Raw genomic sequence first — 12,182 nt, forward strand, 5'->3', positions numbered from 1 at the left:
AACCCCACTAAGATGTTAACACTAAATTTTAAAAACTATGCTAAAAAAAATAGAAAAGACAAAAACACCCACAAGACCACATAACCAAACTTTCCCAAACCAAGTAGTTGTTTCTACATATAAAATCTGCCATTGTCTCCTGCTTGCTACGAAGGAAAATAGAACATGTATGATTTAAGCTACAGATGGTTTTCCCCATCATTCACTTCTTCTGAACTTCTATCACATAGCTAGAAAAATGCCCTAAGTATGCCAGTTTTTTATTAACCTAAATAACAAATCCTGTATCAAAAGAAGTATTTAACTTGCCATAAAAAGCTAGTTTGGCTCATATCCTGGCCAATCCTTGCCTATGTATTACTAAACTTCTACAAGCAGTCACATAATTGCAGATTTCAAATCTTTCTGATGAGGAACTCCACTGTGGTGTACTAATGGGTGGAAACTATAACACAGAGTAAAATAAGAGAAATTTATAAAAATAAAATAACAGGAAGGTGAAGAGTTAACAGGTTTTATAAAAGTTCACCTGTTACAAACTTGGCAGAATAATCAGAAGCACTGGTGTAGCATTAATTGACTTCCTTTTAAGAAAACGTTTACAAGGTCCTTGGCCAATTGCTTGGAAAAACTGCACTGCAGAGGCATAAAAGGCAAATATCTCCTATTAATAGATGCCCAGGTACAACAACGTATAGCAAGGTGATAACTGAAGGGAGAGCTAAAGGCTCTCAGTATCCCCACCAAGTTCAAATATTAAATGATATTCACTGCAGATAATTTCAAACTGTACACATTTGTCAAAGCACGACCACTTTTATACCACTGGACTTAAAACTAGCTCTCAGCACTCAGCAAATAAGTTCAGGTGGCACTGTGGAGAATTCAGCTCAGTTCTCAGGGCTGGTCAGAAGAAGAATGGGAATAGTAAATAGTGCTCAGTGGAGATACTGAATGAGAGGGCACCTTTTTGCCCAAATGTGAGGGTAGGATAGCACTACAGCCTTTCTTATAAATCAGAGGTATTCAGGTTCTTTGGAGGAAAATGAAAATCTCATCTCAGAGTGAGAGACGGGTAAAAAAAATAATCGTCTTTTTCTTCTTGGTACAACCAGATTCCTGAAGCATGGCTCCTTTTCACTGCTGACCTCCTCTGTTTCATCCCCGTGCTGGTGCCAAGACAACTCAAAGAGGTTACCCTTCATCCCTACAGCACCCAGACCACAGCATCTGTGTTACAGCTGCGCCCTTGAGAGGAGCAACACAGCCCTTCCCTGAGGCACCTTCCAGCAGCCATAAAACATATCCTGTGTCAGCCCCTCTCAGGAATGGATGTGGACAGCACAAAGCAACCTTTGATGCTTCACTTCCTGAAGAGGCAGAGGGTATGGCAGGCTGGGCCCCCTGCTCCTTGAGATCAGCCTGCTCTCAGACCTGGGAGCCACTGCAGAGCAGGCACTAGAGCTACTCAGGATCACTAATGCAAGTGAAAGAGCAGCACCCTGAAATGCACGTGTATGTATATGCACAGCCCCTCTCCCCCTTGTGCTAAACACAGCCTACACTCATGAGTATACGGCGCAGAAAGCAGCCCAGCCCGAAGATCTCTAATGGTCCATTCGGCTCCACCCACGAGTTTCTAGGGCTGGCTGCCATCAATCACTTTGCAGCTGCAAGATGTGTCTAGCTGTACATAGACTCTTTTGCCTTCCCTTCCTCGTTCATCAGCCGGCACATGAAAGCCTAAACCGAGGTGAATCAGCAGCCCAAGCTTCAAAATCCTGCTTTAGGCTAAGAATAAAAGTGAGTTTTGCTTGCACTGAATTACTTCAGTAGAGTGGTTTTCCTTGGGATTAGTTAACATTAATGTAAGATGTTCATTTGGCTGGTAACCTAAAACTGTTATGTGAAGAGATTGCTGCTGCCATCTACTGACAGCTTCCCTTATAAACAAAATTTAAAGCAGCTTAAACCAAGGTTAGTCTAAAGTGAGACAAACTGGTGCAATAGAAAAGTCCAGCATGCACAGACTGGCAGCCAGACTACACTCTCCGTACAACAGAATAATGAAACACGAGTAATACTTCATACCAGGCACAGATTACTTTCAGTGAAGGAAGAGTTTAGCAACAATATCCTCAAAAATTATTTTACTGCCGTAAACAGAAGAAACCTGATGCAAGCCATAAGTTTTTTGAGGTGGTTTATTTTCTTAATGAAGTGTGGGGACTTCTTTCTTTGATTACTAATCACTCAGCAATAAAGGAATGTAAGTACACTATTGGCAAGATCAAGCTCTAACTCTTTGACAGCATATAGTCTTAGAATAATATTGCAGTTTGTATAACATAATCAAAAGGGCCAGTTCTGTTCTTGGTTTGATATGGTTTTGTTTTCCTAAGAGGTCCTTCATTGGCATGCATTGGGAAGCAAAAAAGTGTCAGAGACCTAGAAGCTCTTCCCGCTACAGTCAATACCAACTTCAAAACACAAACCACAACATTTCCATTATTCCCTTCAGTGTGGCTTCATGGACTGCAGCAGCAGCCATCTCTTAATGCAGCATGTACATGCTCTGGTATTATTAGCCTTCCCACATCCCTAGGTTTCTTTCATGTGTTAAAAGCTAATATTTAATAAATACCAAGCGTTTCACTTGCCATCTACTCAGTTATAGACTGTTCCACTACAGGACTTGTGCACAGCATTTCAAAGCCTTTCTTGTCTCCAGTATAGCTACCAGGTCCTCTCTAACCCAAACCAGATAGCTATTAGAGTCCTCTCTAAAAACAATAGCTTGCATTTCAAGAACTGCCACCCAAGTCCCCCAAAACAGCACAGTGTGGAAGGCTAATCAAGTTCTGATCTTGTAAATTTATCTCAAATAATGAATGCACACTCATTCCTAGGAGTCTCTGCAGTGATGTGAGAAGCTGTTCAACAAAAAAATCTGATAGACCCTGCACTCTGAGAAACAGAGCTGAAACTCTGAGAGCAGCACCAAATCCAGTAAGAGCCACTGAACTGAGACAGAACCACATGGGGATGCTCAGTAACATTTCATTAAATACAGTTATCTAGACAATTATCTAGTGCAAATGAGACTAATACTTGATTACCATCAATTATGTAACTGTAACACATACAATTCTATCTATTACATAATTATAATTCAGCAATTGCTTCAACAATTTTTTAAAATTTCAACTGAGCTAATTCTGTTAGATAACACTAATTCAGGGATTTGCTCAGATTAAAAGTGTATATTTATCACCCAAGGGTTTACAAATGCAGATCAAGGATCACAGGACCCTCTGATATTAACCACTGACAGATACAGAACACAGATGATAAAAAAGAAAGCTGGAGAGCTTACACACCACAGACATGCAAGCCTGCATCAGACTACACAAAAGCCAATGAATATTAAATTTAAAAATATTATTGTTGTGAGTTTCTGGCAGGCATTATAGAAAAGATTATTTGTAAAGGCACAGCTTTGGGTATGATAATTATTGTAATACATTTTTATTAAGTGTTTTGTTTTGGTAATTCCTTGCTGGTTTGACAGATCTGTGAACATGTTTGTTGTATGCCGGACACAGTTCAGAATCAGAATTTTAAAGAAAACTTCAGGAAAGAGCAAGAAGGGTACTGGAGACTGGGAAAAATCTTCACAGTAAAAACAAAAAGTTTATGTAAGGAAGGACACAACAATCTGATGCAAATGAAAGCATGATGGTCAAAAAAGAGATAAAAACTGAGGAAAATCGGTTTTGCAAGGGTCTAATGAATATAACCAAATGCCTTCTTTACCTAGAATAGGAGAAGGATATTTCAGTAAAGAAAATGTAAAATTAGATTATCGCAGTCCAGACTTCTGGGTGATACAGGGCGGGAAAGAGTTGTCTGTCTTAAAAAGAATCTGTAAAACACAAAGAAGGCCAGAACACAAATGCTTAGAAACACATCCCTGTTGAAAGCAATGCTAAAAATTACATGAGCAGCAGGAACAGAAGTGATGTTTGCTTCAGCCATCAAAAGCAATGGAAGAAAGAATTTGACATAAAAGATTAAGCAGCTGTTTGATGCTCACTGAAATTGAATTCATGGCTAAATGCACAGGAAGAGGTCTTTGAAAGGCAAGATGAAAGCGCAGTTTGGACAAACAAGTATTGAGGCAAGTCTAGATGCAACTTAGTACTGAAGAATATTCCGTTTAAAGTTACATTTTTCTCATATATGCTTTGACCCTAGGTACAGCACAGCATTAATCCCTCAAAATAATAAAATCAATGGAAAAAGTTGAGAATGTCTGTTGCTTCCAAAACTAGCTCACCCTCTCATTGTGGCTCCTTTCTCCCCTAGTCAGTCACATGAACAAGAGATGCTTCTTAGCTCTCATTTAGAAGAGTTTATTCAGTGATTAGTAAAAGACTGTTCTATAGAATGCAAGGAATAGCAACAGGACCAGGGAGGATTCTGGGATGGAAATGCAATGGAGGACACTGTAAACAAAGCAATACTTCAGATATCAAACCGAGTAGTGGGCACAGCTGAGGGAGCAGGCAGGTCAAGGACAAATAGACACAAAAGGGGCAGGAGTAAAACCTGCTTACACCACAAAAAAACATAAGGAAAGGAAGGCATGGAACAAGTTATGCAAGACGTGAAAGCAGACACAGAGAAAAACCAGGAGATAGATTATCCAAGGGAGAACACATTAGAAGAAAAGTCTGACTCCAACAGCAGTGAAAGAGAAGAGAGGGCTTTACTGTGTGCAGAAAAAGTCAGTCATATCTGGAGCAGGGAAGGAGAAGCAGCAAGGAAATGGAGGGAATCAGGTGGCAAAAAGGCAGTAGGGCTTGCCTGGATCCTGTTAAGAAGGGAAATGGGAGATGTAAAGTCTCTGTCCACAGTAAAGATAGAAGCAATTGATTATTCTTTCCTCAATGGTTACAAATTGCATTTCCAAGAACTGTTGGAAAGACTGCAGCAACAGTCAGTACTTCTGGATCCAGCACAGACCCCTGGGAACAAAATCCCAGTGTGCTCTTGCTACCCCAAGGAGAGGTGGTCTTCTGCTGACCCAGGGCTTTGCATTGGCATTATGTGTATCGTGCTCAGCAGGGTTCTAAGGCTAGAGTTTACAGCATTTTCTTTTTAAGAGGAGCAGCTAAGATCTTCTTCTGTGTCTAATAAAACTAATCAGAGAGTAACTTTAAATATTGATACTTCATTAAACTACTAGAAAGCTAAACACCCTTCTATGAACACATATGTTAAAAGTGAAACATTTAGCTAATTTTCTTTTTTCTTCTGGCCTAAGAACAAGTAACAAGGCCTGCCTGAACCCTCGTCTCAGCCGGGTTAGGCCAGGTGGGCTCTGCTGCGGGGCCAAGCCCCAGTGGGTGGCAGGCAGGGGACACCATCCACCCTTGCTGTACTAGAACTGAGCCTTAGCTTCGCTGCTGAGATCTGAGCTGCTCCCCCAGCCCAGCCTCAACCTACTGCAGACTGCTGAGCCCAGCTGGGGTCACCTGGCTGTCTGAAAGCCCTGGGCAAGATATGAGCTCTTTTAGTACACAAATAGGACTTACAGTCTTCAGTCTTTTCTTGGGTGAGAGAAAAGGATGGAGTGAAAACATGCAGAAGAACAACATAAAGACATTAAAGTCAGTGAAGAAAAAAGTTAAGTCCCAAATAAGAAAGAATTGAGGCATCTCTAAATCTAAGCCAGAATCCTTTTATAAAGCTATTAAAAAATACATAGTTAATACATCAGACTCTTTTTTCCTTATAATTTTATGAAAGATGAAGCATTCAAATTATCAATATGAACCAAAGTATCTATGCTAAAGCAAAGACATATTAAAGTAGCTGTGATCCCATAAGAAGTTTGAACACAGAGAGAGAGAGAAAAGAGTGATAAAGACCCTTTGCCCCAAGAAGAGAAGAAAACCTCTGTTTCCAGAAATAAGGATGATGTCAAAGATAAACAGAAAACCCTTTACTCTTAACAGCTCATCCTTAAATTAATACCCCATAAGTTAACATAGCCCATAAACACCGCTATTAAAAAAAGCTGTAAAAAATAAAAGAAACTTCACAACTGCAAGATTTCTAGGCAGCTGCTATTCATAAACATTAAAAGCCACAAAAAAACCTGTTTTCTTATAGAGAAGTCTCCCTAAATTGACAAGAGAGACTCCTCTCCCTAAGTAAACTAAAAAGGACTATTCTAAAAGTAATAAACTCAATTATTTCTAGACATTGTAAACAATAAAAAAAAAGTTACAGGGAAAAAGATAAGTATTCTAAAAATTTTATTCCAATTCTTATTATGCTTTTAATTTCTATTAATAAAGTTTTCTTTATACGCTTTCCAAGTTTTGAGCCTGCTTTGCTGTGAGGGCTTGTCCTGGGGGGGATGTGCCACACAATGGACAACAAACATCAAGTCTCAAGAGATAAGCAGCCACAGCCAAAGACATCCAGGCAGCTTATGGCGAGAAGCGAAGGGGGGGACCAATTGGGAGTGGCCATGCAGATGGTGTAACAGCCCATCATTGGCCAGAAAACGTCTAGAACATTCCATGAGAGACTAAATATATATATATAATATATATACACACACACATGCTTATAGTACCACGTCAGCCCCACTTTGGGGACTTGTGAAGCAGCCCTTTTTATGTTTTGTTTTGCACGCTCATTTGTGGCCTTTTATTTATTTAGTAAACATCTTCAGTTGAGCCCAGCCCTTCCTTGTTGCTGAGTTGAATGCAAGACTACAGTAACAGGAAAGTACCCAACTCAAATGCAGATTCAAAGCCTACATGGCAACATCTCTTCTCTCAACAAAACCAAATTCATTTGAGTTCTTCACTAAACACTGACTGATATTTACATATTTCTGGATAGCTGTAAATTTATATTCATGTGTATATAATGTTATATACCTAACATTCCCACAGTCAGAGAACAACTCACATGCCAGTTAAAGTGCAGGCAGAAGCACAGACAACACTGGAGCTGCAAGCACTCAAACACACTGGGGCTTCTGAACCATGAAGGGGTGATAAGGCTTTCAGAGCCACCTGTACCACAGTTTTGTAATTTTTCCACTTTCTTCTCCATTTAGCACACTTCCAACTGCAAATCAAAATCTTACCAACACAGCAACAACATACTTCACTGAAACTTAATGGACATAGATTCATTTACCTGCTCCTCAGCTTGCAGAACGTGTTCATAACTAATATCATACATGTAGTTTATAGCCAGAGAAAAACCACACTGAGCAATGACATTCAATCCCAAAGCTCTGCTACATTGTGCAGCAGCACTTACTCAGTTGCTCCGTCTTTAAACTGACACAGAGCATGCTCTAGAAAATTAAAATGACTGCTGAAAAATGGTTTACAATAAGTACATCCTTAGCTAGAAGAGACACTTTTATTTCAAGATGCCCTGGAGAGATCACTGACTTACAGAATGCTAAACCACACACACACAGAAACTCCATATTCTAACAGATCAGAAAAGACTCTGCAGCTTCAGTACATATAAAGCAATCTCATTCTTTAAGAATATTTTTAAAATATCAAATGGGAGAGAAAAATACTAAAACTCTACAGCTGTGAAATGGTGAAAATACATTGTGTATGCCTGCCTGATGCAGATAAAATTCTGTGATACATTCACACATTTCTATGGCAGAACTCATATACAACTATGCCATGAAAACTCAAACAGTATTTTCACAGATGCATTACAATGAAATTCATATACAAAATTCAGGACAATGTCATTATTCTATTATTTCTACCTTCTATGTGGTTCTCTGATTATTGATTTATGAGTCAATCTGAAATCTTACTTTCAGGCTGTTTATACCAACTGTTAATAACACATTACACTTGCAATAAATGCTGTAACAATGTAATTTATGTTAAGCTTCCACATACATTACAGGAAAGCTTGTTTTTATTGACAGTATAACCATTAAGATTTGCTCTTTAAACTCTATAAAATCTCAAGCCCAACAATGCACTTGGTTTAACAAAATTTAATTCATTATAAGAGGAGTCTCAGAATATTCACCACCTTTTACATAATTCTCTCTGGAATTAGGTCTATTACAGCATTCTAATTTACATCTGTGTAGTTAAGTCCATGGATTGGCTCTGGCCAATATAAATCCCTTTAGGTTTAGGGCAGGTAATGAAACAAGCATATGGATTTATTACAGTATGAATGTGCCATACAAGTTTGCTACCAGAACATTGTTTAGATTACAGGGGAAAAAAAGGATATATTTATAATTTATGAAATACAACTTCTAATGCAAAAAACTTTCAGCATTCATAGCAGCTTTAACTTTCAATACTGTCATCTGTAAACTTTTTTTTTTTTCCTGTGTGATAATTTTTAAAAATCAGTACATCACAGCAATCTTAAAAGGCAACTTTTCCTACACAACAGCAGAATGAGTTTATTGAGCTGTTGCATGGACGAACTGACCTGACAGACTGGAATGTTTACCTCCACAGGATCATCAAGCTACACAAGATTTACACAATGGACACTAATGATTCTCCTAGGGAATTCACTACAGACCATTGATCAATAATCCATTTTTAAATAAACTCCTAAATACGTATTCAAAAATAAGCAGCAGTGTCAACATGTTTACTCAATAAAGTATAATGGGCCCTCTGGAACTGTTACTTGGAAGCAAAAACATAATTGTACTTCTTAATGTATCTTTTTTGTGACTAAATTGCAAAGTAATTTACAAATCTGCTTAAGTATCAACACTACTATTTGGGAATATTAGGATATGGGGAAATGAACCATAGGTGGGTTAGGTACCTTCTTTCTTTTCATTACTAGCAATTAATCCAAATGCACACATATATGGCAAATAACAGTTTAGGATGAAATCCAGCCCTGAACTGGCATAAGCATTAAGAAACTGAAAAAGGCCAAAGCTATATGTTTATTCCTTTAGGGAAAAGGAAAACACAAAACTATTCTGAAGAACTTATGAACAGAAAAAAGGAAATGAAACAGCATGACAAAAATATGTTCTGTTTTCTTGCTTTTTTTGTTGGTTTATGTTGAGGTGTTTTCCTCAAGAAAACCATTGCTACAAATTGTGATCTGCAATCAAAACAAAAATTAGTACACAATACTGCAATCCTCAAAGAGATCCAAAATTTCTAATCAAAAGTCCCTTCCTATGCTAATGAAAAAAGGTACATAAATTTCTAATACTTATTACATACATTCATAACTGATGCTGAGAATCATTCTCCCAGTATCCCACTTATGTTCTGGAAGAAGGTACCTCCCAGGCTCAAAGTGGGTAGAAACTCAGTATATATATAACCCACTTGCCAGGTACTCTAGGTGAATCAAAAATCTGCCAAATTCCACAAGAAATATTTTGGACTGGGATCTGTAAGAACTGGTTCAAGATTAACACAATGCCAAATTTTTCTCTGGAAGCCCTGCACGCACTAGGTTCCCCAGCCCTGTCACATTCCTGACCACAGCTTTATGGAGTCCCTTTCTCAGCTCTGCCTTCAAAAGCAACTTACACTGAGCGTGCTCATAGGATGCAAAGGCACATCTGCCACCTCCTGGGAAGTGGACACAAAGCCCACACACAAGCTCAAGGTTTAAGGACTTCACACACGGAAGTATTAACAAAATATGCTTCCCACAGGGGATCGTATCTGTGGTTGGTCAGGCCTCCTCTTAGCAGGACTGGGCGAGAAAATAAAATTTAAATGTTAATGGGTTAAGATGAAGACAGGGATGTTACTTGCCAATAATCATCACAGGCAAAACCCAGAGATAATTAATTTAAGTTTATGCCAATTAAAATAGAGAAAGACAATAAGAAACAAAGAGAAAAACTAAAGCAGCTTTCTCCAATCCCCCTTCTTCCCAAGGTACAGCTTCACACTCCTTCATTCTCAACTACTTAACCTCCTTGTCCACATGTCTTAAGTGGCACAAGGGAGATAGCGAATGGGTTTACAGTCAGTCTGTCACAGTTCCTCTCTGCCACTCCTTCCTCCTCATACTTTTTCCCCTGCTCCTGCATTGAGCCCCTCTTACAGGGTCCAGATATCAAAGATCTGCTCCAGTGTGGATCATCTCCGTGGGCTACAGCTCCTTTCAAAAGGACCAGCACCAACATGGACTGGCCACAGGCTTCACACCATTCAGAGTATATCTGTATGCCCCTGCAAAATCTCCTCTCACTTTAGTTTTGGCAAAGCTATTTCTCATACCTCCATTTTCTAAATACATCTTGCTATAACAAATAGCAAAATACATTCCTAATACATTTCCTAAATATATCTTCCTCATATATCACTGCTGTAACTTGGCTATCTATAACCAATGCAATATGGTAGGGAAAAAACGGAGGGGAAGAACAAACAACCAAAGAATGACTTACCAAACCACACCAAAGTTTACAAAGGAAAAGAGCTTCACTAACACCAGCAAATGCTGGATTGTGTCTCAGTTCAAAATAACTAACTACACTGCTAGACCAAAGAAAATAAATGTCCTTAAGATGCCTAATGGTTTATTATCCCGCATCTAAATTTGAAAAAGTGGAAGAATGAACCATATTTTCTCCCTACACTGAAGATTTATTCCTACTTAAGATTTACAGCACAGATAGGTTGGGAGACATTCTTCGCAATTTCATAGGGATGATTCTTCTTTATAAGTAGTATAATTTATGAACATCTGAACTAAAATGAGTGTCTGCCACTAAACTATAAATATTTGTACATACAGACATGCACGTGCCCCTGAGAGCAGTTAACAAATACTAACGAATCAGTCTTTGCTTCATGGCAGTGACTTCCAGAGTTAATTGTTTAGCATTCAGATGATCTTCTAAAACATAAAAGTTACTTTTCTTCCATGCCAAGCCATAAGCCAAGCCAGATTCCAACAACAAAAATTGGCACATGTCTTCATTAGTGCTGTTTGGGACATATCTTTCACAAACTGCATTAGCAGCCTACTGAAACCTTTGCTAATTCAAGCAAAGAGCAGAAAACTGGCAACCATGCTTATTAAGATACATTTCATCATAAGACTATTTTTTGTTTTCATACTGGCAAATTAGCTCTCAAAATTTAAACTATGATTTCATATGTCAACAGTCTGCTTCAGATGAGAAACCTATTCATATCTAGGATGATATAAGATGAAAAAAAAAATACAGGGTACACTCCCTTCTGTCCTCACAGCACACAAATTGCTTTGGTTCTACTTAGTATCCCTATAAATTACATCTTTTGAAACATGGTTATGAGATTCAAGAGAGATTTGTCTTTGTCAAAGAAGCTATCCTTGATAGTATCCAACAGATGAAGCCTGTGAAAATGACTGTTTTACAAATTCCTGGGATATAAGCTGGCTAGGAAGTGCTACATCATTTAGTTTGATCCATCACAAGACATTGCCCTTTAATCACTCACTGGTCTCTGTACTGAGTCTGGTACCTTGTGATATTTTAAAACCAAGCACCTGCTATATCTAACCACACTTGGGACTGTGATCAGATTCATTTGTCTGGCTTCCATTTCCAAGTGGCTCTCTTATTGTCATCTCCCTACTTAAAGTACATACCAAATAAAATCAACTTTTTGTCCAATCTCTTGGTTCCTTCCTTAACTTGCGCAAATTTTAAAAACTTGCTTAAACAAATCAGAATAAGCTGCAGTTTTCTAGCACTGACCTGGATGTAGAGTGAATATCACCCACCTATTTAACTGGTTTCATCAAACTGCAGCATTTCAAGGGGAATTCCCACTTATTTTCTGCAAGCTTAAATCATTTCAGCAACAAGCCATTAATTTGTGTCTCACTCTCAAAGTTTTTCAAAATGCAGCTTTGAATTTCAAAAGCCTAAGTGGACCTAGCAGTTGATTTCCACAAAACTCACCCACTCCTTTCTTCAATGTTGCAAAGTTGATCAAAACATTTCCTTAAACTGTTTCACTTAAAATGCCAAGGCTCCCATGAAAATAGGGTGCTTGGAGGAACATGGAGTAGAGGAGAGTAATTTCAAATTTAAAGCCCTTCACTAAAAATGTCTGCAAGTCACTCAGCAGAATGATAATGCATGAAGGTGTGAC

General features: G+C 38.5%; 2 protein-coding genes across 13 annotated transcripts in view; both read right to left on the reverse strand.

Annotated features, from left to right (window-relative positions):
* INPP4B (inositol polyphosphate-4-phosphatase type II B) overlaps positions 1-12,182 on the reverse strand; it is a 295,785-nt gene that overhangs the window by 245,538 nt on the left and 38,065 nt on the right. The window lies entirely within an intron of this gene.
* LOC135298731 (uncharacterized) overlaps positions 1-12,182 on the reverse strand; it is a 96,716-nt gene that overhangs the window by 45,620 nt on the left and 38,914 nt on the right. The window contains exon 4 of one of the 12 annotated variants that reach the window (XM_064416583.1): positions 530-636. The exons of the other annotated variants lie outside the window; for them this stretch is intronic. The gene's annotated coding sequence lies outside the window, so the exon portion shown is untranslated. Of the gene's footprint in view, positions 1-529; positions 637-12,182 lie in introns of those variants that run through there. 12 annotated transcript variants of the gene reach the window in all.

The sequence above is a fragment of the Passer domesticus genome, chromosome 4 (assembly GCF_036417665.1).
Source record: "Passer domesticus isolate bPasDom1 chromosome 4, bPasDom1.hap1, whole genome shotgun sequence".
In the NCBI taxonomy this organism is placed as follows: Eukaryota; Metazoa; Chordata; class Aves; order Passeriformes; family Passeridae; genus Passer; species Passer domesticus.